Source organism: Thermobia domestica, chromosome 13, assembly GCF_964235325.1.
Source record: "Thermobia domestica chromosome 13, izTheDome1.hap1.1, whole genome shotgun sequence".
In the NCBI taxonomy this organism is placed as follows: Eukaryota; Metazoa; Arthropoda; class Insecta; order Zygentoma; family Lepismatidae; genus Thermobia; species Thermobia domestica.
The window spans coordinates 168,662,405-168,689,219 of record NC_137466.1 but is presented as its reverse complement, the minus strand read 5'-3'; the positions used below and the strand labels follow the sequence as shown (position 1 = coordinate 168,689,219).

Below are 26,815 nucleotides of genomic sequence, written 5' to 3'. Positions count from 1 at the left end.
TGTTGTAATAGTCCAAAGCACACCAACTTCGTTCTTGTGGGGTCGCCATAACTCCTTAAAATGTATTCTTTAATAACAACACAACACAACGAAAGAAAATAAATTTACGTTAGCGCATTACGGCGTAACAGTACAGAAACATAAACGCTTCCCAAGTGACCTCCAGCAGAAACAGCAACTGCCTGCTATATATATCTAACAATGAAATATCGACTAGTCAAAAAGTAAACATGAGTGAATTTACTTTTTCTGTGTTTGATCCCGTCCATTATTGAATTTTTGTCCGCTGTTGTCCATTGTTGAGAAGGACAAGAATATTTGAGGTTTTCTTTCAAATATGACCAATTTCATTTAAATACAATTATCCAAAGCGACATAATACCTAAAATATGATAATATTTTTTAACACACTGCATATAAACATTGTGTTCATCTTAAAATCGAATGTTTAAGGATTAATTTGAAAGGTATTTCTCATATTTAAAAAAATACATCATATGCATCTTTTAAAATTCATTAACTTGATAGGAAATAGGAAACTGAATGCCTAAGCAAAGTGTTGAACGAAATATTTAATTTTTAGTTCATGATTCATGTAGAGACAGTACTTATAGTTTCAAAAAAAAAAAAAAAAAACATATAGTTTTAATAGCTCTTGAATGTTGCTAATTCGTAAAATGAAATACAATAAATATTCTAAAATAAATACAGTGCAATGTTAGAACAAATAAAATATTACTTCACTTTAAATTTATTAAAGAACTATTCATAAGGTGATAATCATAATTGATGAAGAACAGTTTAAATAAGAAAAGAAACTGTTAAAAAAAAAGCCCTAATTAACACACACAGTGGCATCAATTTTTTTCCGGAAGTGAAGTGTGTTATTATGTCAAACATATATGTAAGTGTATAACCACAGTGGAAGAGGCAGAGAAAGAAAAAGGATATGCTAAATTACCTGTTGGTTGTATAGGAATTAACAAGGTGGAAACTTATTTTTATGACTGAGAAAATTTATTGTTACAGCATTACCTGGCGAAATATCATTTATCAACATTATCTTTCACAAAATCTTTGATGTTATGGATTGTCGGTATATTGCGAGGAAGAAAAAAAAATATTCCAGTACTTGGTATTTAAGTAATATCGTGCATGAGAAAATATTTGAAATGCACAAATATTGCACTCACTAAAGAAAAAAGAAAACAAAGAACAAAGCGTAGGTAAAGCAGAAGCGTAGAAGAACGAGATTATACTTTTACCTTAACAGCCAGTTCAAATATCTTTCATAAATCCAGATCTCGTCTCTATATTGAACATCCTGATACACCATTTTTTCTGAAGTATTGGGTTGACTTCCTCTGTTCTACGTACGTATTCAACGTCAGTTATGAAGAACGGAACATACCAGTAACACGGGTTCCAAACAATTATTAGGGCTTAAATCAGATGCACTTTGCGTTTTCCCCTCTGGTCTAGTGGTTAGCGTGTACCTCTTTGCTGCATCTGGTCTTGGGTTTGATTTCCGGTGCGATGGAAGAGCATTGAAATTTGAACGCAATACGGTGGTTTGAATTCCGCCTTCAACTGTATATAGCCCCAGTGCTTGAAAAGGCACGCTAGACTTCAATAAATAAACAAAAGTGCTGAAAAGGCACGCTAGACTTCAATAAATAAACAAAGGTGCTGAGAAAGCATCTTACATTTCAATAAATAAACGGAGGTGCTGAAAAAGCACGTTAGACCTCAATAAATAAACACAGGTGCTAAAAAGGCACGCTAGACCCCAATAAATAAACAAAGATGATAAAAAGGCACGCTAGATTTCAATAATAAACAGAGGTACTGAAAAAGGGCGCTAGATTTCAATAATACACAAAGGTACTGAGAAAGCACGCTGGACTTCAATAAATAAACAAAGGTACTAAAAAGGCACGCTAGACTTCAATAAATAAAGATGCTGAAAAGACACGCTAGTCTTCAATAATAAACAAAGGTACTCAAAAGGCACGCTAGATTTCAATAATAAACAAAAGCAGTGAAAAAGCACGCTGGACTTCAATAAATAAAGGTGCTTAAAGGGCACGCTAGACTTTAATAAATAAAGATGATGAAAAGGCACGCTAGACTTTAATAAACAAAGATATAAACGGTACAGTTGGCGGGAGCACAGACCATCACGCTAGATCAATTATACAACATAGGCCATTCCTCACCACACGATCTAGCCTTCAAGAAAATTAGATTATAGGAGCATGCCATCGGCCTTGGCTCAGATAACAAACTAATTGTACAGAAAGATAAGCGTACTAAAAGAAGCATTTAGGAAAAGGAAAATTCATATTTTGGCGCATTTTTTTCAGACGCATGGGCTTTTTTTTTTTTTTTTAAATAAATGACTAACCAAATGTTCTATACTGAAATCCTTTGAAAAATGCGCTGTATTCTAGAAAGGAAGTATACGAATACAACGAATAAGCAATGGGAAACGAACGAAAACTTAAAAATTGCGAGTACAGACAGATGAACAAAATTAACTCAGTGGAAGGACAAACTGTTTATGAAGTGTTGGAAATAGTGTAAGATACAAAATTGAAATTAAATTTTAAAAATATTAAATAAAACAAATTGGTTAGAACCAAAGATGGTCATTCTTCATTTTATTGAGACTCTCTACCTATTTGGGACTTGTGCTCGTTCGGGCTTAGGCTCAATACTCTCAACGGAGGTCGGGTTCATTAATCTCATGAGGCATGGAGTCACTACGTACCGAGATCGGAGTCGTAACCTTGTTAGTGCTCGCACTAATCTCAGTGGTTTGGGCTCGCGTTTTTGCTAGTCGAGTTCGCGCTTACTCGAGCAGCTCGTGTACACTATCCTCAGTGGGACTCAAGCTCACTTGAGTTCTTGCTACATTATTACACGCAAATTCCTGACACCTCTGATTTGGACGAGCTTTGAAAAATTATATTCCCATGAGTGTGACGTAAGACCACATTGCCATGTTAAATGAATCTTGTAGTGACATAAAATAATCTCGAAACCTTACCATATTTCACCATGTAAACATAGTCTTGAAAGGGACATACGACATTTTTTTTCCATCTTGCAAGGAGTTGAACCATGTGCAACTTTCTGGGACGTCTTGCTTGCTACCTGCTATCGCCCTCCCGCTGACAAAGGAAAAACCAGTTTTGCCGCTTCCGAAACAACGGCCTCTTTTGGACAGGGAAGGGAAGTGCGCCAAAATACACTTTTTTAATGAGGAGGTTCACTATTTTTCCACTAGAGTGCAGTGGTTCATGGGTGGAGATACCTTTCTTGCTTTCAGGAAGTTGTAACATCTAAACAGTAAATAGAAAGATAGGGTTGCAAGGTTTTTTTTTTTTTATGACAGCTACAAGATTTATTTAACGTGGCAATGTGGTCTTAGGTATGGTGGAAGGGTAAATAGGGAAAGAAAATTCGAATTGAAAGACACTAGTCATCAACATGAACAGGTAAGAGAGAAACAATAGTGGCCGGAAACTTGAATTCAATAGCAAATAATTTACCAATTATGACAAGATATTTAACGATACGACAATGGACCTCCATATTTAAGTTGTTTACACATTACTGGATCACTCGTAATAACGCAGTAAATTACTAGACTAAAACTAAACTGGCAGCCACGAAGCTCCGCAGGGTTTAAGCTGAACAACCAGTGATTTTTCCGCTTTTCAAAAATTAAATTCTTGGATATACAGCATATTTCTACACTCTAATTCAGCAATAATTCTAGTTATTACTTTATTCATCCATCTGAGAAAAAAATAAAGACCACCATACAACAATTTGTAAGCCATTTTAGTGTGTTATAAACCATTAAATCTTAAAGAAAAAAGAAGTCAGAAGACAAGTACCGTATGAAAAATTGCACAGACGTACGAATGAAAAAGAAAAAAAAAATACCCAGAAGACTGTTCTGCACTGCTTCATACATGTGTTATTAAATAATTTAGACAAATGACATACTACAGCCGTCTCTCCGTACAGAATGTCAGTTTTATTTTCTTTTAAATGGGAAGTTAAATTAGCCTTATATAATTAATATTGGAAACGGTGTTTTGTTAACTGTCCCGTCTGATCGCAGATTGAAATCGTAATTTAACAACTGTCATTCATTCATTGGCCTGTTGCAGCGCAATTTTGAACATATATACATTTATATGTTTGAGGAGAAAATTGCTCCCGTATAGATTAATTAACTCCATGATATAGGTTGTTATATTCAGTAGTCATACATTGAGTTCGGTTTCTAAAAGCAAAGACTATTTCTATTTGATTTTTTTTTTTTTTTTTAACTCAGACCATCGCGAATCGTATTTAATAAATATTGATGATTTAATAAAGGGTGTCTCGCAACCCAACGCATACAGAACGCAAAGCAACTTTTGAAATTTATTCTATTTCTGTTCTAGTAAGTTGACAGCACTGAATATTACATGATTTTCATCTGTTGTTGTGGTTAGTAGTCACGGAGCGCTGAATAGCGCATGATCGTCATCTGTTTTCTGTACGGGTAGAAATATAGCGCTCACCACATATATGTAATAAGTAAGGCCCGGATTTTTATGTAGTACAAAGTACCGAAATATGTGCATAAATATGTAACAAAAATCAATGAAATATGTAAGAAATATGTTAAAAATATGAAAATATGTAAAAATATTTTTTCGTGTTTATTTAGTGTCTGTGCTATTTTCTTAGCTAATAAATTTACTGTAACATATTTATGTAATAAAAGCTTAACAAGTGTAAATAACTTCCTACAGATACGTACAAATTTTCAAGAGAAACAAATGAAAATATGTATCAAGAGAGTAAAAAATCACATTATTGAACATAAAAAAATATTGAATTTTTCTCTAGCTTCTCTAACGTTTGCAAGCCACCCGAAATTACTTGCAATGTACGCTAGTGAACATTGAGCAACAGGATTTATGAACGCACTTTGAGAATCACGCACTGCTTCACTGGATTCTGCAGGAAATGTGGTGACAACTGACTACAGCATCAAAATTTTCATTGTAGAAGTTAACAGCCTGTATCCAGGTGCCCCACCGTGTCAGTACAGGCTGCGGTGGTAGCGACATATTTGGTTGCATATTGTTGTAGCACTGCACACGACCAGGGGCTTTCACAAAAACTTTCTTAGTAGAAGACACAAGCTCATTGACTTCAGGGAAGTTGATCCGCACTTCCTCTGCTACACGATGTAATCCATGTACCAAACAGCACATATGAATGAGGTTTGGGTAGAACACTTTAAGCGCATCAGCAGCTCTTAACATGTACGCCGCAGCATCAGAACACATCAGAAGCACTTTTTCTGCAGGAACACTTTCTGGCCACAACACTCTCAGTCCATAATTTACGAAACGTGCAACTGTGGAATGGTTTGTTTTGTCCAAAAATTTGAACAGATCAGAAATGGCCGTGATGGAGAATCAGGGTCAAGCTTTCCTACCACCAGATTGGCAACTAACTATCGTAATACGTCTGTAGTTTCATCCACCGTAAATCATATATGCGAATCACCAATTTCAGCTCGAATGTGTTTGATAGTATCTTCATAGCACACATCCAAATAATTCTTGCGGATAGTAGATTCGTCAGGAATGTGTCTCTTGCAATATTTTTCCAAAAAGGACGCGAACTGTGGGACTTGCAATTTGTACCACGGTATGTCTGCTGCTATGAACGCATTGGCAAGGTCTTTGTAAAATTCACTGCTGTTTTCAGATGCTGGTTTTGTTTGGGTTGAAAGTTTTTGCTTTGTGGCACGCTGTAACACCTTGTTTTTCATGTGAATAGCTGTTTTCATGTGCTGATCCATTTGCGACTTCATTGAACAGCCCCCTTTCTTATCGAATACTTGACAAAATACAATTTTACCATCTGTGGTATAAGCGTCATCCATAGCTATCCACGATTTCAATTTTGACGCTAAAGAGGAAGCCATCATTGAAAACAAGAAACTGACTCGGTCAAAACTGCACACTAACAAACCGGTCGCGAAACTGAATCCTTTTTCCCTTTGTTTGAAGGAAGAAGTGGCGGAGTAGCCATCGAGTCATACAAAAGCGATTTTTTAATCGATTTAAGAAACAAGTGATAAGGCCTAGCCGCTCCAATCACCTCACTCTCACCGCCCCCCCCCCCCGTAGAGGTTGCACATACAAAAAAAAAGTGAGAAAGCCAGCCAACTGTGTGCGTTTTAGTTTGTTTTGTCGGCACACATCCGAGTGGCGTCTGCTTGCAAAGGCGATAAGCACAAAAATCCTTATATTGTTTTGGGTTTTCTTTCTTTATATATAAAAAACATTTTTTTCAGGATTGGAAGCGATAACTGACGACGTTTCTTTGCATATTGTAGGGTGTACGATTTGTTTTAACCCAGCTTTCCCGCAATGCAAATCGGTTGAACAAAGTGAGAGAAAAAAATACAGATAATTAAATAAAGTACTTTTTGAGTTATTATTCCATATATAGGCCTATTTTTATTTGCGTATTATTTAAAGAAAATTAGCGAAAAGGAGCAAGGAAACTGAATTTATGTAAAAATATGTACAGTAGACGAAAAATATGTAACAGACTTCAAAATATGTAAAAATATGTAACCTGATTTTGGTTTATATGGCTCTTTACTTCGTAATTTGCGAACATTTCATATTTTCACCAGCGTACATACAAAGGAAAAAATATGTAAAAACATAAAAATCCGGGCCTTAGTAATAAGTATTCACCATAACACCTGTTCTGTAGTGAAGCGCTCCATTCCTGCCCGTACAGGAAACAGATGACGGTCATGCGCTATTCGGCGCTCCGTGACTACTAGAGCCTGTGTATTCCACCTGTGCCGTCGGAAAATATGCGAAACATACTTCGGCCCCACCCCCGCCGCCCTCTGACGGAGGAAATCGTCCCTTCGCTTAGGAAAAAAATGAATAACCTCAGCTGTGTTGCCAATTTGTCATTCAGTCGTTTGGTCTTGGGCGTGTGAAGATCGTAGGCTACTTAGAATGGGTAACACGATAGAGCACAGCGAAGTCCGTGAAATAATTCATTGTAGCAACACTTCAACATTCAACAATTGAAAGATTTCGGCCACAGCAACTTGTCCCTCCTCTTTCGAGGGAGGTACAGGAAAAACACACATCGGCAGCAGCGCCAGGAAGGGGCTCACCTGAAACAGAAAGGCTCTAACCACAAAGACAACAGATAAAAATCGTGTAACAATCAGTGCTAAACAGACATGCTGGTCATTTTAAAAAGTTGCCTTCTTAATGGGACATCCCTTACGTTTTTTTAAAGAGTGATTTACCAACTAAGATTACTTTATATATTTACTTTGCCTGTAGTTTGTCTATCCTTCCGAGAGACAAACAATTTCAAGAATTACTTGATGGATCACCATTAATTTTAGTCAGGGGCGGATCCAGGGGGGGGCGATCGGGGCGATCGTCCCCCAGAAGAGAGAACTTTCTTATTTTATATATATAAATAAAACCCATCCCAAAGTTTCGAGCCCTTAAAAGTAGCAGTATGATAACCCACCGCCCCCCCCAGAAGTCGGTCCTGGATCCGCCCCTGATTTTAGTTAGGATGTAGATGGTCAAAAATTAGGGTGAAAATTCGTCGATGGAGGAGAAACGTCCACTGGAAGTGGTAGAAGTCAATCATTCCCGGTTTTAACGTTGATCACTATGGTATACAGAGGCGGATTAAGGCTTTTGGGGCTCTGGAACTGACTATTTCAAGGGGGCCCTATGTTACGAACAATTCCAGCGCATAAATTTCCTTTGCTGCCTTCCATAGCCTCATAGGCTTATCGAAACATCGAAAATTGTGCTGTAATATATTAATGCGCTCCAAGTTTACAATAATTAGTTTAATCACATTCATTATTAATAATTACATGCTCATATACGGCAGTGTAACACACAAATGCTAAATATAAGCCAAATGGTCAAACTCACAAAATAAGTATCGTGTAGACGCTGGTGGAAGAAGACTTAACTCTAGTGATACCGCGAGCGTAGCGAGCGGGAAAAAAATTAGCATGGGTCTCATCTCAAACCTATAATATAATAAGTTGATTGATATGTTTTAATATTAAAGAGAGGAATTTTTGGGGCCCCCGGAGCCTAGTCTCCATTGGCTCCGCCCTTAATCAGCTCCTGATGGTATAGAGCATAAACGGTGACAGATAGAGAGAAGCCGTTTCCTACAAACGATTAAGTACCCCCAAGAATGCATTTCATCTCCATCCTGAACTCTCTAATAAAACGCAAGTAACATAAATCCACTATAACTTCCAGTTTCAATGATTTTCCTTTCAATTGGTTTAGCGTTCTAAAAATAGACACTATCTTCTCTCTCTTAACCTTATATTCAAACTGGAAGTGGCTGAAGTTAACCATTTCCAGTTTTAACGTTGGATCGCTTTAGAGTAAAAACGGTAATAAGTAGTCGGAAGAGATAATTTGTACACAATTAAGATATGCCTAATAATCTACTCTAATATATCTACTAAAACCGGAAGTGATAGAAATCTACTATTAGTTCCAATTTCAGTATTAATTTAGAAAAATATCACGCGATACAAACCAAACTTCTTCACGTGGTATACACGTGATACTGTTACTTGTTTTATTTTTTGGAAATATGCAGAGTGGGTCATAAGTCGGTCGACACTAACATTTATTCAGTTCTCAACTGACTAGAGTAACAGTAGCTGATACGTAAACAATACGTTACAGCGTTATAACGAAGAGGCTCGTTATATAAGGATCTACAGCTCTAAACATCAGATCAAAACCACATGAGCTCCAATTGGGAATCGAACTCACGTCTCCTGACCGTAATAGAGAATGAAATGTGTAGATGATCAATGATATAAGGGATTATAAGGTATTTGACGTTTTTTATATGGCGTGCTGTCTTTCAGAAGTATGTCCTTCCTTCTGAGTTGGAATTAGAGAATGCTTATGTTGAACAGTAATCAATGCTATATACATGATCTAAGTACCTACTATTGGGAGGGCACAACAGGCATTACCCGATTGTAGGCGAGCAAGTCCATTTCTAATTCTCCAATAAGATTGCCGTCTTCTAATTATGTTATAGATATATCTTTAATAAATAGTTATAAAAATGCTTAAAGCACTTTCAGTCATTTTGGGATATATTTTTACTTCCAAATACACTGACTACATTCTTTAAAACACACACACAAGCGAAAACTGGATGGTTAGAATATATATTTCTGTGAGCGTAGTGGTAATTTCCATTCTTAGTGAGGACAGAATTAAAGTAAATTAACTGTGACAATACTTGAATTAAATTATACGAATTCCGTCTGGTAAATCAGAATTAATGAGATTGTAACAGATCACCTCTCTGGCCAATTAAGGTTCTTTCTGATTGTAAGGCTGTAAGTCACGAGAATTGATCAAAAACAGTTTCTGCATTAAAATATTCTTAAGACATAGTTTATTGTCTCTGGGAATTCTTAGTTGTCGAAATTTTCAACTTCCGATCACTAGATTACAGAAATATTAGCTAATAAGTATCATTCGTTGGCAAGACATTGTTAAAATACAAGGGGTATCGTAAAGTTTTAATTATAACCAGGCAGTTATTAAGATATGATAGTGAAATGTTGTCAGTGTTACGTGATGAAATATTGTCAGTAAGGAAATTAGCTCCTGGGATTATTTTGTATCAGGATGTGCCAAAAGTGACCAAAGTGCAAGACGGATAAGATTGGAGCTCGCAGTGTGATCAAGTTCCTGCATTTGAAGGGTAATAATATCAGACAAATTCATGACGAAATGAAGGCTGTTAATGGCGATGATTGTACATCTATGACACCATTGTAAAATACTAAAGGAAATTCCAAACTGGTCATATGTCCCTCACAGACGACCCAAGCCTGGAACACTATCCCTGACGGACGATGCGGCAACTATGAAGAAACTGAAGTGTTTAATCCTCGAAGACAGAGTGTAACCATTCAAACGATTATGAATGATACTGGTCTCAGTTATGGTGGTGTGTGGAAAATTATCCATGACGAACTTCACATGTCTAAGGTATCTGAACGTTGGGTTACTACTTTGCTGACATCTTTTCAGAAGCACCAGCTCATTCATCTCAAGTTGCTGTCGACGAAGCAAGAGCGTGTGCCTTCCAGGTATTGCAGCATCCGCCTTATTCTCCCGACATTACACCCAGTGACTTTTTCTTGTTTACCCAAATGAATAATTTGCTGCGTGCTCGACATTTTGACAACACAGATGACGTCATTCATGAGGTGGAAGAGTGATTTACACCACAATGTGCAGACTTTTACAATGATGGTATTCATAAAGTAAAGGAACACCGAGAGAAATGTGTAAATCTGAGTGATGACTATATAGAGAGGGGTTTACAACTACAAATCAACAATCCCTGTATTCTGATTTTTTTACTATGATAATTAAACTTTACGATACCCCCTCGTAGTAATATCATGAATGAATGCACCAATCCAATTACATATACTACAACTTAATCTGCTGAAACATTTTTTTGTCTTACTTTCCCTTTGGCTTTATACTTTCTTTCGAATTACAGCGTAGAAGGTAATGAAGCAGAAAATAAACAACCATCTAGTACGGTGACCACTCCCCTAGAAGCAGTTCAATCGAATAAATTGTCCAGATGCAATAACGATAAAACCATAATTCCAGATTTAGCAATTTCCCTATGAGGCAATTGAAAGTACGAGTAAAGCGGAACAAGGTCAGAAGAAAACAAAAACAAAAACAAAGTGTCCATGGTTGATCACTTAACTAAACTTTTAGTATTTGTTAAGTAGTCATTGAATACTATAAAATATATAGACGAAAGAAAAAAGTAATATATTATAGTTTAGTTGGTCAAAAGCTATGAATAATAATAATAATAATGACACTGTAACAGTAACATACTGTTCGCGAGCTCAATCATGTGCTTGCTGCATAAACCGAACTCAAAATTCACTACTCTACTCGTGGTTTGAATGCAAGATTCGTATTCCTCTCGTCTTTGACGCGAGCGGTCAAAATGTTCGATTCCCGGTGGGGACACTCGGCCGAAAAAGTGTAAAATATTTTTGAGGTCAGCTTTCCTGAATGAGGTTTTTCTCATTTACACCAGGCAAATGCCGTGATGGTAACTAACATATAGGTACCAGGCTGCTTCCTTCTATCTCCTTCGATAGTGTGATTGCCGCGGGATGTTTATCTCTCATACGTGACGAGTTAACATGGCCATAGATGTCGAGAGCCCAGAAATCTAAATCCTAATCCTAATGCTTAATCCAAGATTCATATTTTTTTTTTTTAAGTGTCAACGTTGATAGCAAGTCTTTGGTTCACAAATTGCAAGATTCCCCACTTTGAGATTTATTCATAACATATAGTATGTAATGGAATCTATTTACTGCAATTCGTGGTCAGAGAAAACTTGTATTTGACAGAACCTGTGCTCAGAGGAATCCTGTATTTGATGGAAGTTAGGCTCAGAAGAAATCTGTTCTGAACGGAAAGAATTTTACTGCCTGCTGAATACAATTCCCATATAATTAGGATTTTAGGATTTAGATTTCTGGGCTCTCGGCATCTTATGGCCATTTAGCCCGTCACGTTTGAGGGATCACGTTCCTCGGCGAGCACACTATCCGGGGAAAGGGAAGGAAGAAAGGATTGGGAAGGGAAGAAGCGGCCTGGGACCTATAAATTAGGTACCACCCCAGCATTTGCCTGGTGTGAATGAGGAAAACTCAGGAAAATCTCATTCAGGGTGGCTGGCCTGAAAAAGCGTTTTACATTTTTTCGACCGAGTGCCCCCACCGGGAATCGAACCCGGGACCGCTTGCCCTGAAGGCGAGAGCGTTAGCGACTACGCTATACGGGACCACTTCCCATATAATTAAACTTCTATTAAGCGGAGTCTGCTTGGCATGGAAACAGAAGGTAATTCTGACCCTGAATAACGGAAAACATTTTGTGAGTTTACAATTTAGCGGTTCGGAGGAAGTGAATGGTAAGTGCCAATCCCGGTCAAATTTTGTTGTATGGGTGGAATGGATTAAGATTGGACCACAGAACAGTATGTTGGTAGTTTAACTCCAGAAATGTACCTGCAGATGGGAGGGGAAGTTTATTTGGTATGTCTCATTACATCGCATTGCATTCCCACTTTTGTCATTCCACCATTTGATTTGATTTGTGAGTTTAGCGTCCCGTTCAACAGCGAGCCTACATGACACGTGGACCTACAGTTTAACGTGGGATCCAAACCACATGAGCTCCCGCCGGGAATCGAATCCGGGTCTCCCACGCCAAAGGCGTGTACGTTAACTGCTTAGCCACGAGGGAGCTCTATCATTACACCATTATCATCAACATAATCATCACCGTCTCCCTTAGCCTCGGTGCATAATTATGGGACGTTAAACTAATAATAATAATAATAATAATAATAATAATAATAATAATAATAATAATAATAATAAAACACTTCCTCTTATTTTTCATGTTATGCCATACAAAGTGCCTTACAAGATGTTCCGCGGCACTGCAATAAAAAGATTATTATTATAGTAGGCAATAATGTTCGAAATAGACCAGAAGATACGCTTGTGCTTGAATAATCAAGCAAATCGTCTTTTTTAAAGTCTGAAACAGAATATGATAGAACCAATTAAAAATGTAGCTGAAAGAAATGATAAACATTCCTTTTGAACATTGTTTGTTTTTCAGTGGAATCTTCGTGATAATCGCTTGCTTCAGTTACGATGAAATCTCAACGTCCTGTACTATAAGATACAAAGCAGAAGTTTGAATCGTGAATGATAATTCAATGTCATAAGAAGTGGTAGCTCAGAAAATGTATAAAGAGGCATAACTTTTACATCATGTAATTGTTTCCCATCTTTTCACACGTTAGGTTTGTTTCGTGGCATGAGATCCCAGTCAGCAGGTATTGTTCTCGCTCACTTTTTTTTTTTTTTTTTTTTTTTTAATACGCTTCAAGAAGTAGACAAGGCACTGTGTCGAACCAGCGATGTAATCACAGTAACTGGTGTAACGCACGATAGTCAGTGCTTCTGTATTTATCATCATTTTAGTCCACTGTTTTCAGCTGTTAACTATGCTTCTATCCAGTAGCGTACGCAGGAATTTATTTCGGGGGGGTCCAAACTAAATACGAGGGTATTTTATATTAAAATTCCTAAAATTGCCCCTAAAATTAGGCTAAATTTACACAAAAGTCGAAATTTCGGGAGGGGTCCGGACCCCAAGGACCCACCCCCTGTGTACGTCCCTGCTTCTATCACTAAACAATAGATATTTCGCTCTATTCCCGCTCTAGAAGACAATCACCGAATATTACTCCAAACATAGGTGTCCATACGGGGAGGAGAGGGTGCGACTTTCTCCTTGGCACATCTAAAAATTTTACTTAGACAAAAGTTGAAAGAAAAATACTCTAGTAAACTACTATCTATTTATTTTATCAAATATTTCTGTAAAATTTGCATTAGTTTGTACTTTCTCTATGGCCGAGTATGAAAAACAACACGAAAAATCTTAAACCAATTGCTTCGTACGTCTCAGCACAACAGGCATGATTATCGTTTTATATATTTATTCCCTGCTTTTGGTTGACATTAAATTTCTTCATAGATATAGTTTTGATCTGTTAACATCAATCTTAGATATGTGAATAAGTAAAGAAAAGAAAATATTAACTTTTAATTTATTGTTTAGCTTGTGATATTGGTTAAATCATAGGTCCAAATGTAAAATTCAGCCTTAATTATACCTAATAAGTTAAAACCTGAAATCGAACATCGGACCCCATGCTCCAAAAGACAACCAATTTTAACATTTTTAGGACATTAAGACTAATTTGATAAGTAGAAATGTTGACTCCGTATCACAGGCGTCTCTGGCGGGGGGGACACGTCCCCCCAATATTCTGAAGTACGAAGTATTAAATATTTTATTCTAATTTAATTATTTACTAACGATAGAATAACATATAAATATTTTTTTTAAAAATTTGGAATATAATATTAAGACTGTGAAACGATTACGACAGAGTTCTTGATATACCTCAGGGGATCCGTGAAGGTAAGCAGAAGAGTAAAAATGGAATTGAAGATAATAAACAGGTTGGAATAGGAAGTGCCATTTAAATAAATTTCTTTGGTGTCCCCCTCAAATTTTACATGCCAGAGACGCCAGTGCTCCGTATTGTGAGACAATTGGAGAAATATTTGAATCTGATCTAGAAAGCTAGACATGAAGGCAATGGGAGGCGATGTACTAAACAACGCCGTTTGGCAGCCATAGACTTTGATCTAATCTAAATCAGAGAGTTTTTAGTTTATTTTAGAAACTAAATAGTGCACTAATGTATTCAAATAACGAAGAAGGGGAATTTTTTTCAACAAAAAGAAAATACTAAAGAAAAAAAGGGAGTAAAAAAGTCATTAAAAACCCGCCAAAACAGTCCTGGTGATTAGAGAGACAGGAAATGCTCCTGCAGCAGCGTAACTGAATCCAACTGCCCCGCCCACCAACTGGCCTGGATAAATTGAGGGCGGATGTTAGACTGATTTCCCTTCGCATTGCATAGAAGTTGTTGGTTTAGCTTACGCCGCTTTGATCAGATGCAAAAGTTGTACGAATCGAACACACCCACACACAAAGATAATTTGACTACGAATATTTATGATGTTCTTTTAACGTATAACGATAAAACTGCATATATTAATGCACTTCTTATACACTTTGCACTCGTCAAAACTGACAGAATTTCCTTTCCTTAAAATAATGACACAATGTGAACTAAAATATTAAATTGATTGGCTTCCGACTCTATTTAACCAGTGATGGCGATTAAATCATAATGTATCAGGTTCAAATTACACGACAAATTGCATCGCATCAGGGGTAAAAGTGAGGGGAAACGTGGGGGGACGTCGTCCTCCACTTTCAGAAAATAGCTGTGGCGTGCCCCTGCTTTCTAAAAATTCCAATGGGCAAAAATAGGCACGGGGAACGACTTGACGTCATGCGTACCCTCTACCTTTTCAAATCCACTGGTTAAGAGAGAAGAATGGTGCTCTGGTCATTTTATCAGTGTACAGCCATCTTGATAGTCAATTTAACCACCTAAGAAGACGGCAGGCTGTTATTAGTATTTGGTAAAAACTGCTTCTGTACAAACAGTGGTGGCTCTTGGGGGAAATTACCTCGATAAAAACTTAAATTTTATCACTACAAGCTAAGTTACAGAAAGAAAGCTTAGTTAATGTACTCATTCTTATATACTGTATATAGATAGGCTATGTGTGTGTGTATAGTAGCTTTGTGAAGGTATATGAAACGTTCTTTCCTTAGCTTGTACGATATTTTTTTTTATTATTATTTTACCGAATAACTTCCCGAATAGCCGCCACCGCCTATAAATCAACTAATATATATCTCGATCCCGATTGATCTCGATCAAATTTTCAACATAGATGAGGTTCGGGTCTGGGATGGTTTTTATCATTTCTTTGACGGTGCAACTTAGGGGAGGAGGAATATATAAAAATGATCGTAAATAACTGGTATTAGTGTCGAATCAATAATTTTCGGGGTCGCTGAGACGAACAGTGACACTTCTGATGCCGTTTAAATCCAAATTCAGCCTCCAATGGTACTCCTCATGGAGAATAGTGACATGTAAAAATAATTTTAAAATGACGACCTATATTAGTGTCGAATTTATAGTTTTTGGTGTCCCTAAGTTGATTGGTGACAGTTTTGGTGCCCGTTATGTCCAAAATGAAACTATTTTCCCCGTGCGAAGAACGGGCAATCTGCTAGTAAATAAATAAATAAATAAATAAATAAATAAATAAATAAATAAATAAATAAATAGTAATACATGATAGAGTTCTAGGTCCCAGTATTTTAATGGGAACAATGAAAAAACTCAAAACATGTGTTTTCCCCTTATTGGTAAATAAATATATTTCAAACTTTATCTAGGCTATATGCATCAGAAGCACCAAAAGAAATTCATGTCACAAAATGATGAGTTCATGCGACAGATCATATCTCTCAAATAGTTTACTACATCTTTTTTTTCTTCATTTTCTTCGTTCATTTTATGATTTCAACACTAACCTTATTTTCTAATTTCTTCGGTGAAAACCAAACTGTTCCGGAAATGACATGAATGGAACCCTTAAACTTATGTGTAAATAAAGACGCTCAGAGATTTAGAACATAAACAAATTTTAAAATTACACTCAAATTTTAAACTATCATTATAACAATCAAATTGGTACATTGTGAGGGATTTAATGTTTTTCTTTTTCTTTTTCACCAAAGGAAACGTTTGAGCAAGAAGGAGGAGGACTTACGAAGGATTTTGCAACACAAAGTTCGTAACGATAATCATCAGCAAGGATGTTGCATGAAGTCACAGGATGAGTGCTGAAGCTGAGGAAAGAGCCTAAAAGAACAGTGAGTGACAAGTAATGAGCATCCTGTCTCTGAACAACAAGCAACTATTTAGTTAAGCAGTGGGTGTTTTCGTCAGACGAATAGTCATACTCTTGTAGCCTAGATAACAAGTCACTACATATCTCATCTCGCTAAACTCAATTAACGAATTCTTTGAATCCCAGCTAAAATTAAAAGTTTTCACTAAGCTACCACCACTTTCTACTATAAATAACTCATAAGAGCATACGATATGACAATTTTGGAAAATTAGCCACACTTAATACTGTATTCTCTCGTGTAAAAGAGGGCACAGTGGTGCAGTACTAGAGTGCTCATCTTCGGTTCGAGAGGTCCCTGGTTTGATATGAGACTATGTAAGTTTGTGGTGCAAACATTAGGTCTGTAGGCTTTCTTGGGGTTCTACCCTTTCCTCCCACATTCTATCTCCACCAATAATTCCGTGTCCTTCAGCCTGTAAAGCATAATCGTGGAAATAAAAGTATACTTTAAAAAAATAAAACATTGTAGGCTAAGGAGTGTACATTCAGTGAGTGTTTCCAAGTAATTCGCGTCAGTGGTGTTTCAAATTTGGAAAAGAGGGCACGGTATCTCACTGGTAGAACGCTTACCTCTGGTGTATGGGGTCCCTGATTCGATCCCAGGCCAAATAAGTTTGTGGTGGACAATATCGTGTTCGGGGGTTTTCTCGGTGTAGGGCCTACTACCGTTTCTTTCCATTTTCTCATTCCACCAAGAATTCCATCATCATTCACTTGCCTTAATTATCGTCTCTCTTAGCCTAACGGACACAATCAATAATTAGGCCTATTTAGACATATTATTGACGTAATTTCCATCAACCTACAGGCACTGAACATTTCTTCAAGACTTTCATGCTTACAACATATAATGTACCTATAACAATAAATCTAGTACCGTTTAAGTGAAAACAAAAGCTATGCTATTATGTACAAAGTCAGAGGCGTCCACCAAGGGGTCAAGATGCCAAGTACAACCTTGAAATTTTAGGGGGAAGAAAGAAAAATGTATTAAGACATTTAGCCCGTTTCTATACACTAGAACAACACTTTTATTTGTCAGAGCGTTGAACAATGTATACACGTCAGAGGTATCGTGGGAAATGGGGGAGATGGGGTATCTAATTTACTTTAACTAGCCAAGGCAATAGTTTTACTTTAATTACATAATTTTCTCCGCAGCGAAAGACTACCAAAATACACACATGACAAAAAGTGCATGTAATAAATATCGTACATTCCACTCGTAAATGTAGAGTTTGAATAAAAGGTTGTTTACCTCACTCCCTTTCTGATTTTTGTACGTATTGTTCTTTAAGAGACAAGAAATAAGGTTTTCTAATCTCGTCTCGTCTCGTAAATTTATAGAAGTATCATCTCATCTCTATTAGCTTTCCTCGTCTCGTCTCGTTTGTAAATTTATGCCCTGATTTTTTCTTAGTTTCATCTAGAAGTTATCAGAATTCTTCTGTGTCACAAGAGGTCCACGAATGGTGTGATATAACAGAATTGAAACCATTAGAGTATGTTGTGTAATGAGTTTCATATCTTTAAATGTTAATAAATGTTCTTCATTGTCTTCGTAGAATCACTTTATCATTTATAATTTTATGCTATGCACTTTGTAATACTAAAACAATGTTTGACAACTAAGATTGTGGTACACTAGTGTTGCTCACAAAATTCATGAAATTTCTCGTCGTAGCTCGAAAACGAGACGAGAAATGTTCTTTTTGTCTCGTCTCGAATTTAAAAACGTAATTCTTGTCTCCTGGGTAAGTAACTCAATGCAGGGGCAGATCCAGGACGGACTTCTGAGGGGCTGTGGATTGTAATACTGCTACTTAGAGCTACTTTTAAGAGCGCCAAACTCTCAGGGGAGGCAATCGCCCCAATCGCCTCCCCTGGATCCGCCCCTGACTCAATGATACTGCAAAATATTATAATTTTGAAAAGTACGGTAGGTGACTTAATAAAACTATCTTAAAAAGACCAATTAATATGCGATTTTGTTTCCGCCAAATATTTTTAAAAAGTGGGAGAAGTTCAAATACAATCCCCATTACTTATATACTTTCGATTTTATATGTTTATATATATTTGAAGTGTAGTAAATAACGCAAAGACAATTAATAAACAATTTAAAAATAAACTATCAACTGTTTATATAAAACAGAATTAAATAAACTAATAGCTGTTTTCATTACTTTTATGTTGTGGCACATTGGCTCAATGGTACAGTGCTTACTTCTGGTGTGTGGGGTCCCTGGTTCGATCCCCGCTCAAGTAAGTTTGTGATGGATAACATCGTGTCGATGGGTTTTCTCGGGAAGTTTCCGTTTCCTCCTACTTTCTCATGCCACCAATCCTTCCATCATCATTCACTTTGCTTACTAATTCACTCTTCCTTAGCCTAAAGGGCATAAATCGTTGGATGTTCAACTGAAAGATTTGAATTTCCATTACTTTTCTTATACACCAGAAATCTGTGGGTCTAATTTATAACACCATAATTATGAGTACTTAAAATATTTTGCACTATATGAGGCAAATTTGACAAGAACTATTACGGAGTTTCATATCGTTTTACAAATATTAAACGAGCCATTTTCAAAAATTATATGAGTAGGGACAGGCCCGTGGAACACTAAGACAGAGGGGACGAGGTCAATTTTAGGGGACTGACTTGAGTTCACCTAACATGCATATATACATAACAAACAAATAAAGCTTTCAGGGACTCAACCCCCCTGGGCACCTCCTAGCTACGGGCCTAAATAGGAAGCTGATGAACAGCTGTAAGATACGCCACTCAGTGGAATAAAGCATGAATATGAATTCATACAAACAAATAGAGCAATAATATTGACGCAGACACGTTTAACGTATAACACATATTTTAACATAGCATTCCTTTTGCTTTGACATGTTACATGGTCTCGTACAATATGCGTACCGTTACAAGAATGCTCGTCGATTGCGTGAGACGTTTCTATACCAGGAAACACAAGGATTTCGTTATGGCTAATGGAAGAAACTGTTACTCGCGCTAGTCCAGATCTTACTACAATGGGAAAATGTCTGATAGCGCCTGAAGATTGTCTTTTCACGTGCAGAATACACTCAACGAAGTCATGTGCTGACAAAGTGGATGCTTTTTATTATATTTCTCTCTCTCTCTCTCTCTCTCTTATTTTCAAAGTGCAGCTATATTATATACTCTCCATTCTGCATACGTAGTGCGTGGGATAAACACAGTACTTTAATACTGTACGTACGCTGGGAGTCAATTGTTTCTCGACATGGCGCAGAAGAAGATGACGACGAAGGAAAAACAAAACAACTGAACGTCGAAATCAGAAATGTAGCGATAAGTGAAACAATAGTGGACTCTTTTTTTTTAAACTCTTTTTTTCACTATACTGTTCATACGTTACTTCAGCCAACGCATTGAGAATGGAAAAGAACACAATGCTCCTGCCGTTAACGTTGTTATCACCATCATTTTGTTTTTATCACCAACACAAAACACCTGGTTTTAAAAAAAGATCTCGTCTGTGGAAATTTTTTCATTTTCATGAAATGCATCAACGCGCTATTTGCAATTGCATTTTCTCTCCTTTACTTTTACTGCAATTATATACATTCACCCGTGCTAGCTGGCACTGCAGCTAAGTCATCGTATTGTAACGAAATTTATTGTCCAAAATTTATTTATATTCAGACAATTCTTTCTTTATCGTTCTAGTCCTGCTTTTTTTATTCGCCTAAAGTCGGGATGCGAAAATGTCTCTTATTATTTTAAAAGTCAGTTGTCTTGCATAGTCATTTCTCAAAAAATATTTTTTTTTTAGAAAACTGCCGGACAGGGGCGCCGACTAAAGGGAAGCTCCGGTGCTTGAGCACTCAGAAGTTTTTTGGGGCCACACAAAAAAAAAAAAAGAGAAGAAAAAAGATAAAAGAAGAAAATTGAAGAAAAGAAAAAATAAATCGTAATCTTCTGTAGTATTTCTTAAATGATGGCAGGGCCCGGTTTTTTCAGAAAGTGAATAAGATGAGGATACAAAAGTTTGGGAAGAGACATTACCAAGCCATCAGGCTACGCACTTCGGCCTGGCCACGCAGTGATGAAAAACGTACAATTTCGGAATCATAGCCCGACGAAGCGACTACCGATTAAATTTAAAAATATGTATACGAAGGGCCGCGGTGGCTCAGTGATAGAGCGTTCACCTCTGGTTCATGAGGTCCTCGGTCGATCTCAGCTCGCGTCAAGTGAGCTTTGTGGTGAACAAACACCTCGTGCGTGTGGTTTCTCGGGGTTCTCCCGTTTCCTTCCACTTTTTTTATTCCACGACTTCCTTAATTCCGTATCATCACTGTCTCCTTTAGTCTAGACAGCATAGCCGTGGGTCATAAAACTTTCATTTCATTTCATAAAAATTGTAGGAGTTTCTATCCGTGCTATTTTCAGCTAAAAATCTTCACATTTCTTGTATCACAAATTGTCTGTGTTCAGAATGGTATTACGAGAACTTAAATCGGAAATTAGAACATTAAAACCTTCCGGTTACGTCGCCATATTTGAAACAAAAAAATGTTTTTACTGAGAAAAATCCATTTTCATTTAAAAATACATAAAACTGCATTTTCAAGAGGGTCAGTTTTCATATTTTTCCGGAGGAGAGCCTCACTCCCCATTAAGCCTGGATTGTATTCCATATCCCGAGATCCCTCGGTTGTAAACTAAATTTGCAACTTCTCGGTCTCTTTCATTTGTTTTCCTTTAATTAGCGTTCTTCAGAAATTGGCAAAAGTTTTTTTTACCTCAGACTAATAACAAAAATCTGAATTTCAGAATTTCATTGGGAAACTCACTACAGTAATAACATTATGCTTGATAATTTGAAACCGTGTTTCTAGACACAAGGTGGATTATCTATTGCAGCAACTTAAAGGAGGACAAATGAGGGTAAGAAACTGATTACAACAGCACCTACGGAGTAATAATCAGGCGAACTTACTTTTTCCATTTTATCTTCACATTATTTAGTGACGGGGCGTACCCACGCGAGGTCTCCACTGGGTCTGGACCCACTCTGCTCTCCCGCCCCCCAAAAAAACTTCGTAACTCAACATACATTTGTATACTCTCTTAATAAAAGTAAACATATTTAGCAGATAAATGATTGATATAGCATAAATATTTGATCTTACATTTCTTCTGCACTCTTTCTTTTCTTATAAGAACAATATAGTTGTATACTTTTTTTTTCTGAGAATATATCATAGGTGACAATACTTAAGAATTAATCGTCATTTCAGATGCAAAATAATATCGGTTCAACATTGCATAGACGCAGTGGCTTGTTGTATTGGACCCTGCCCCCAAACTTTGGACCCCTCGTAATACAAAATTCTGGGTGCGCGCTTCTTTAGTGGTAGAGTCTGTCTATTCCACACCGTGCTCGTGGGTTTTCTCGGGGTTCTCCCGTTTCCTCCCACTTTCTTCATTCCACAATTTCATTCATTTCTCATCTCCACCGTCTCCTTTAACTTCACCGGCATGATCGTAGGACGTAAAACTCAAAGATTTTGTGCCCTCGGAAAATATGCGAGCTATACTTTGGCCCCACCTTCCGACGGATGAAACCCTCCCTTTGCTTAGGGAAAAGAACTGAATGACCTCAGCTGTGTTGGCAATTTGTCATTCAGTCGTTTGATCTTGACGAGTGAAGATCGTAGGCTACTTAGAATGGCTAACGAGACAGAAGACAGCGAAGACCGTGAAACAATTCATTATTGGCAACGCTTCCGCATCCAACAATTGAAAGATGTCAGTCGCAGCAACTTGTCCCACCTGTTTCGAGGGAGGTACGGGAAATCACATACCGACAGCAGCGCCAGCAGGGGCACAGTTGAAATAGAAAGGTTCTAATATTAGGGCACGAACAGGTAGAAAGTTTCCTTCCAGCGCTGATAAGCTAGTATGAACACTGCACTGCAGATTAAAAAGCGTTAATTGACCGGTAGAATTGGAGATACAGTAGAGCGTCGATTATCCGAAGTAATTGGGGGACATGGGTGTTCGGAAAACTGGTTTGTTCGGATAATCGAACTGTACATGTTTATTTGCCATGCGCGGAGCGGCACGCCTCAACTCTGGCGCAGCTGTTGCTGTGAACAGCTTTGATACTGCCGCTACTTCTACAGCCAGTGCCAAACCGACAGAAGTGTGTTGAAACACAGCGACTGGCGGCTTGGCCGGTCAGCAGCGCCTTATGAAGGCCCCATTAGAAGCAATGTTCCGCCAGCGGTGGCTCAGTGTGGCGACTACTGTGGGAAACTTGGTTTGGGAGTGAGGGGGATGATGGACGGTAGGGTGGGAGAGTAACAGGTGCGAGCGAGTACACAGTTCGGTTAAGCGGTCGTTCGGTTGACCGACGTTCGGATAATCGACGCTCTACTGTACCACAGATCTCAACGTCACAGCATGGCAGCAAGCGCCTCAAATCCTAGCAGTCTGAAAACAAAATTCCCTCTTGTACAGTGCTTAAAGCGACTTCAGTCAATAGTCGAAACGTTTACCGCACTAATTTGCTAGAACGCAGTCAATGAGGAGGAGTCAATACAGAGAAAAAGTTCCAGATTTGTTTGAATATCGCATATTAATAGTGCTTTGATAGATAAACACAAAATATAATAATAATAATAATAATAATAATAATAATAATAATAATAATAATAATAAGAAGAAGAAGAAGAAGAAGAAGAAGAAGAAGAAGAAGAACTGAGGAAAGAGTCAAAATGTTGCTAAGAGACAAACGTCGCACAGGAATTTAGTTACGAAATTCCAGTGCATTCCAGTGCCCATTTTAACCCTTGTTCTTGTAGCACGAAGTTCACGTTAAAGTAAATTGCCAATAATTGCGATGTGTTCTTAACTTTCTATTATTCAGCTGGAAAGTTTGAGTAAACTGTTCCGATTTCACGGTCCGAAAATATTACCTACATATAGATATACATACAGCAACAGACAAGTGAAGAAGCCATGTTTACAAGAAATCGATCTACCTTTCAAAACTATTCACTCATCGACCCTTGTGAAAGATACGGCTTATTGATACTGTAAGATAGTTTTAACATATGACCCGAATCACACATCTCCCGGTGGGAACTCATGTGGTTAGGATTCCACGTTAATCAGTAGGTCCACGTCTCATATAGCCTCGCTGCTGAACGGGACGTTAAACTCAAAATCCAATCCAATCCAATCCGAATCACACATCTCACAAATTCAGGGCTATGCATCCTGAAAACACATATAATTATATATCTACACAGTAATAACCACGTACATAATTAACCGTTTTCCCTCGAATGCGGCGAGAGCCCCGACATTCGAGATTTCCCTTTCTGCTCGTATGTCGGGGCTACCCCGCACTAATTTTGACGCTTTAATTACTCGCATGCCACTTTAATAACCCACAGAAGCCAAACAAATGGGGGCTACGAGTATTTGTATTGGCCGACTCAACACTCAAGTACTGGGTATATCTCAAAATAAATCCGAGCTGTACAGCTTGCTGTGTCAAAACAAATTCGAGGGGAAAGGATTAATTCGTATCGCGTTGAATTCCACTTAAGATTTCTCTTCCTTTCAAAAGCTTCAAACAGCTGAACGTGTAAATCAAAATTAAGAAAGATGCATATTTTCATTGCTTTAACGCACCACTTTATTCTTAAAATACAATATGGAACAATCGAATTCTCAATATTCTAATAGAAAATGATATTTCTTTATCTACATTAGTATGTTCTGGAAAATGAAATAATACGTGGATTTATGGTTTCATTGTGCTATTGAATTTATTTATATTTTACCATGAATTTTAGGAAAGATGACACGAACTTTTGAGAAAAATAACATTAATTTTTGATAACATCGGAAAAAATAGATCTTTATGTATTTAAAATACATAAATCTCTAAATTTATAAATAAATAAATTATTCATGTATATAGATTGCCTACCCTATAAGAAGGTATTTATATTTCTACATTCATAATTTATGCAATGTTTTATAAAAGTGTGAAAAATTTGAGGCGGAACCCGTTCGTCTATAGAATTTACTTACAAGTTATGCTTACATTTTCTCCTTACGTCAATTTTTCTACAAGTAGAACATGATATTGCGTGCTAAAAATGATTTAGTGAGAGGTTTCACTTCTTGGACTTTTAAAGTAAATAACAAATTATTTGTATATATATATATATTTATCCGTGTTATTTTCATTCTACAATTTACATGTGTGAGTGAGTGTGTGTGGTGTGCTCTCCCGCCTTACATTTTAGTGAACATATTCTGTTATGCAAAAAACTATCAAGAGCAGATTTTTCCCATGAGTTTACACGCACAATATCCCTCCATTCTTGCATATATATAGCTCTCACTTCCTGCTGATATGTGTTCCCCTTCTCTCCATACACACATGTAGTATTTAATTTTTCACCAATGGCCAGCTGCAAGCACAGTTGCAGCAAAGGAGCTCTTGAATATAGGGAAACCAAAGCCGTTAGCACATGCATACGTGCACGTATGGGAAACGACAATAAAGCACGTGCGGTGATATTATATAGAGAACGGGACCACTTCACATAAAAGTGACTGAGCCACCGCGATTCCGCTATTCTATAGGTATTCTCCCAACACCCGATACGCTGCTCTTGGTGACACAAATTCCCGTACTTCCTAAACGACTCCCCTGGAAGTGATACTTCGATCCTTAGCACAATGAGGAAGACTTTATCTACACTTAATATAGATTTTAAAACTGTTAAAGATTAAATCTGTATTCTAGGAAAACTTCGGAAAGATTTGTTCGCTTTACCGAAATTATATTTTTCATTTGTTAGATCAAAATTAGAATATGAGTCTATTATATGGAACCCCCACAAGAAGGAAGACTACTAGAATAGAAAGAGTTCAAAATAAATAAATAAATAAATAAATAAATAAATAAATATATATATATATATATATATATATATATATATATATATATATATATATATATATATATATATATATATAAACTTCCTTTAATAAAAATTTTAACACAATGTTTCTCAATCACAGAAGAGTGTTAACTGACACAATTTCCTTCTACAAAATATTAAATAACTAATTAAACAGTAAGGATTTGGTCTCTGAATTTCATCTCAGGGTGGCCAATAGTAACATACGTGTGGGCAATAGAAATTTCTTTCACAGTAAAAAAAAAAAAAAAAAAAAAAAAAAACTCGAACAAACGCAATAAAACAATCACCAACGTAGAGGATGGGTGCAGGGTACAATAGAGTAAATGTAAAAATATCCTGGATATACACGGTATATGAGTCAGGATAGATTTCGCAAATGTATTACAACTATTCTATGTAACTCTGATATGAACATGGTAGTTGGGTAGAATTACCTGTTGTGTTCTCAGATAAATAAATAAATCTTGTTTTATTCAAACATTATTTTTAAAAAAAGAATTAAAAAAAGACCCTGAATCCTGTCTATTAGAGTAAATAGGCTAGACCTAGCTTCAAAACATTTAGGGAATACAATATTGCATAAAAGTGTGGTTAGGGGAACGTTGCCTCCAGACATGCTTTGGACTCTTTAACATACTTGATTTTTAGTCAATAGCAACGAACAATATTATAATCCGGGAAAGTAAGTCATTTAGTATCTTATTATTATTTTAAGTGTATTCGCTACTCTCATCAATATCCTTCTTTTTAAATTTTACTAAATAACTTAAAAGATAATGATTTGATTTCATTTATTTTTTTTTTAAAGTTTAGCGTCCCTTTCAGCAGCGAAGCTATATGAAACGTGGACCTGCAGCTTAAGAGCCTGCCTTACTAAAAATAATACAAAATTTACCATTTTTCTTTTGCTTGTTTATTCATCAGTGAAAGGAGATAATGAAATGCAAGTCACCACAATCATAGATAATGCTATTCTACAACAGAAAATATGAACCTGAAGAATGTTCAGTGTTGCCATCCATAGAAATTACAGTGTTGCTAGAAAAACAATTTCCCTAAAATCTAAGTTAAGGCAGCGAGTAGAGGAACAAACTCAACTGCAATTGGTTACGTGTCATATTGTTTTGGTTTCCTGTGAACTACTTT

At 36.9% G+C, this 26,815-nt stretch overlaps 1 protein-coding gene and 1 long non-coding RNA gene across 3 annotated transcripts in view; both read right to left on the bottom strand.

Moving 5' to 3' along the window:
- The window catches only part of RapGAP1 (Rap GTPase activating protein 1), a 651,202-nt gene that overhangs the window by 594,727 nt on the left and 29,660 nt on the right, over positions 1–26,815 (bottom strand). The window lies entirely within an intron of this gene.
- LOC145668727 (uncharacterized) overlaps positions 1–26,815 on the bottom strand; it is a 38,421-nt gene that overhangs the window by 6,954 nt on the left and 4,652 nt on the right. The gene's annotated exons all lie outside the window — the stretch shown is intronic.